The 4,256-nt window shown below is 36.2% G+C and overlaps 1 long non-coding RNA gene across 2 annotated transcripts; it reads left to right on the top strand.

The window, feature by feature from the left end:
- Positions 1-1,405: 1,405 nt before the first annotated feature.
- On the top strand, positions 1,406-4,256 carry LOC110877821. 2 transcript variants are annotated; one of them, XR_002557299.2, is made up of 4 exons: positions 1,406-1,716; positions 3,002-3,086; positions 3,393-3,483; positions 4,062-4,256. It is a non-coding gene; the product is annotated as an uncharacterized LOC110877821 (long non-coding RNA). The 2 variants fall into 2 exon arrangements; XR_002557298.2 differs by having other exon boundaries at positions 1,409-1,716; positions 3,393-4,256.

Raw genomic sequence — 4,256 nt, forward strand, 5'->3', positions numbered from 1 at the left:
AAATATTGGTAGTGAACCGGACCCCGATATTTTTACACAATAAAATACGGAACGTTTAAGACATCCTGTAAAAATATGGGAATTTTTGGAATAATTTAACTATTTTATTAAAATGTCCGAAAACAGCCGGTTTTGAATATAAATGCTGAATTGAGATAAGTTGTGACTTGCGTGTCTAAATGTCGAGTATGCTATCCGTGAATGATCTAACATGTTATATATGTTATGTGCATTATCGTATGTTTGATTTTGAGTGGGGAATGGATGGGAAACTTAGAGGGCATAAACTGTTAAAGTGATGCATGTTATGTGATAGATACGTGTAGGAACTTTGTGTTCTATTTGAAAGCCATTAAATGACTAACTGGTAAATCATACTAGGACGTGATTGACCGACCTTGACTGTTAGCTATATTGAGAATCTAACCGAGCAAACCAAGGTGAGTTCACACACTTTCTAAGGCATGGGATTCCCGGTGGTTTGGGAATGGGTTAAAGAATTAAAACGGAATCTACATACCCTACTTAGGTAGGATATGTACGGCCATCCTCCTCGGGTAGGATGCCAGTATTAATCCTGCGTATTCTCTTTGGGAGAACTACGTACGTTCGTCCTCCTTGTGCAGGACAACAACCTTAAACTTACTAGACAAAACTCTATCATAAGTCCCTCATTTTATATCGACTTAATCGCTGAGGCCAATGGCGAGCGGGTCATTAGTTAATAGCGCTATTAGGTTTAACAAACCTCACACCGTGCCAGTCGGACGGGCGTGTACTAATGGACTATGGCAAACCATCAGTGATGATAGACATTGATGTAGGGCACAACTTACTTGCGTAGTAGTCGATATCATACGGTCTAGTGGTTCACATGGGGAAGCCCCCACTAATCATGAACAGGGTATGGGTAATAAAGAATGAATTGGTTTAAACTTTCTTTCAACTAAGGGGTAACCCCCACGGCAATTACGCCAACGAAAGACAAACCACGTTTTTGGAAAACAACTTAAAACTAAACAACCAAACGTGAACTCACTCAACTTTGTTGTTGACTCGTTGTTACATGCCTTACAGGTCGTTAAATGCTTGGAGCTTGCACGAGGAAGGAGTTGTTGTGGGATACGGACTGTCATGTTCCGTAATAAACACTTAAACCTTATGAACTTATTAAATCTACGTTTTGGAATTTAAATGTAACACCCCGAAAACAGGTTTGGAAATTAAACCCCGTTAATACAAAAGACGGGGAAAGTACCGTTAGCGGTAAAAGTAAACCGGAAAATATTAGGAATCAAGTGAATAATCCTAATATTAACTAAAAGTGAATAAGAGCTTCCAGGAAAATAGAATGGATAAAAGGCCCGATTTAATGGGACTTAGAATAAAACGGGTTTTAACTCCCGGAACCCACTAAGTTAACTAGGTAAAATTAACCTAGTTAGTAATGAGTAACTAAATAATAAACTATGGGTTATAGTTTCATTTATGAATCTCTAAACTTGAGGGGCTAAACATGGGCAACTAGAGAAGTGTTTTATTAAAACACTTAAATAAATAAAAAAACACATACATGTGTGTACGTATGCGATCAGAAGAAGGAGCCAGGAGAGCTCAAACCCTAGTTCAACAAATCCTCCAAATCGAAGCTCAAATCAAGCCCGAATCGTCTGCATGATTACAAATTCGTGATCGCCTAGTCGTGGGGATCATAAGGTATGTAAAAATTTGATGATTTGTGAAGTTGTAAAATTTGAGTAATCTTCATAATCGCGAATTATGTATGGATTAGAGAGGCTATGGCTGAATTAGTGTTGTATGATTTCTTGAAAACAAACCCTAGATGTAAACTCGCTAATTTAGCACCATAATTTAGTGTTTTGGTTAACTAGTTATGTAGGTGCTAAGTGGGTTTTATGAATATGGGATGAACACTAGAATTATAGTGTTAAAATAGATGAACATTAGGTAAGTAATGCAAGTTCTAGTTGTAACTTATAAACACTAGACATAAGGGCTTGAAATTGATGCTTGAAGCTTGGTTGGAAGTTAATCAAGAACTTGACAAAAGAAGTATACGAATCTTGCACACTAGGTGTTTGTTAAAATGCCTAAATGAAAACTAAAGTGCTGAAATAGATGATATTTTTGACATCTCTTAGCCTACAATCACTGTGTTATAGGTTTCTAACCATTACCAAAAGTTTAATAAGGGTTATAGCCATGGAAATAGGTTGCATTTGATGGTTTGGGTCGAATTTGAAAGGAACCTAAACATGATTTCCGTAGCTTTTTATATGGATTTTGACTAATCTTAAAAAAATCATATAAAATCAACCGTTTATCCGATTTGGGTGTTCTATACCTTTTCGGAAAGCTTATGAAGTACGTTTTTACTGTTTTCAATCATAAGAAACAAATGTGGTTGTTAAAGAGGTCAAAAATGTGATTAAAACTGCTGTTCAGAAAACTTAAAAGCTGATTAAAAAATGAAAATATAGTTGCTGTGCTGATTTTATAAAAATCATAGAAAATCATAGAAAATTCGTTAGAAGGTGTACCTTATATGCTTGCGAAGGTATTGAAGTTTTCTACGATCCATTTTTGAACATGTTAATCTTGTTCGGACTTTAAATGGGTCATAATGGTCGATTACAGCAGCTGAATAGAAAAATCGCTTCACATTAATAATGTTATTATTAATCCGGAAAAGGCATATGATTGCGTATACTTGTTTAGTCATGAAGTATTTATTGTTAGGAACAAATAGCACTTTATGTGACATGCTTAAAGTGTTTAAAATCACTTACTAACTTGTTATATAAGTAATTTCACTAACGGGTCAAACGGTTAGTGAATGAAAATAATTATGGTATGAAACTAGTTGTTGAATATATGGCATGCTTTGATTGATAAGTGTGTAAAAAAAAGGGGGGTCCATACGGTGATGGCCATTATATAGAATGACCAATCTAACCATCTTATGGATGTTATGATATAGTTGACTCTAAACAAGCTAGGTGGGAGCTTGAAAAGGAACAGGTCAAACGGATCATGGATGCGAAGAATGTTTGCGCGGACGCGAGGTAAGTCAAGCTTACACTTTTTTTTAGGATACGTATTTACTTTATAGATTATAAACACGACCAAGGTTATATCCGAAGTATGGGTTCCGACACGAAATGATACGGGTCGGGACGAAAAAAAGGATAAAAAAACATGTTTAATGGCAAAAAGGGGCGAAATGGGTTAAATAATGAAATGGTAAATAAATACCATTCAAATATAAGTGCAAAATGTTTGGTCGTTTAGACTAAACAGGTCAAATGGTAATGTTAACACCATTTGACGAATAACGAGTAACAAGTGCATGTCGAGTCTAATGCTCACAGGGTAAAACGGCTTATGGAATTTACGTGGCTATGAATCAGCAAATTATTAAGGCAAGGTATTAAAACGGGTCAATACTTTGACCCGCGCCAGGTACGCGTAAATTTGGTGGAAGATATGTGAATACCTTAATGTAGAAAAATGACATGTGAAAGTAGAGAGTGGGATTTAAACTTAAATGATTAAATCCTCTCTAACGGGTCAAAATATGCATTTAAGCGTAGACGGGTCAAAATCTTGTAAAAAGGTAATAAGCCTAATGCATAAAAGTCTCAAAATTTATTAAGCCGGATGTCGGACTTTAACTCCATATGATGGAGAATCAAATTACAAACATGTAGGAAGAAATGGTAGGTCAAACGGACAAGCGAATTTAAAGATACGAAAGATTTCGTGTCAATTACGGCCAAATGGAAAGGCTGAATGCAGGGGCCACCATAACTTACGGTGTCACCGTAAGTTACGGTGGAGCTGAATTATTTACGGTGGTTGCCTACTGTTGTACGGTAGGAAAATTTTATTACAGAGGCCACCGTAACTTACGGTGCCACCGTAAGTTACGTTGGAGGTCATTTTCAAATTTTTGTTTTTGGAATCAATGGTTTCCCGGACTCGTTTGGACACGTTTTAAAGCCCGTAAGACTAAAGCATTTCGTGTTTATGAAATGTAGGTACATTTTGGATGCCGGAAGACGATCAAGCTCGACGAAGGACCGAACACGATATAGATACATGCTTCCGCACTTTAACACATTGCAAATATTAAACAACGAATTCAACCACGTTATGTAGAATAACTTATGAATTGTAAAAGTTTTAATAAATTCGTATTTTTATAGTATGTGTAGGCTTAACTACACATCTAA

This window comes from Helianthus annuus, chromosome 9 (genome assembly GCF_002127325.2).
Source record: "Helianthus annuus cultivar XRQ/B chromosome 9, HanXRQr2.0-SUNRISE, whole genome shotgun sequence".
In the NCBI taxonomy this organism is placed as follows: domain Eukaryota; kingdom Viridiplantae; phylum Streptophyta; class Magnoliopsida; order Asterales; family Asteraceae; genus Helianthus; species Helianthus annuus.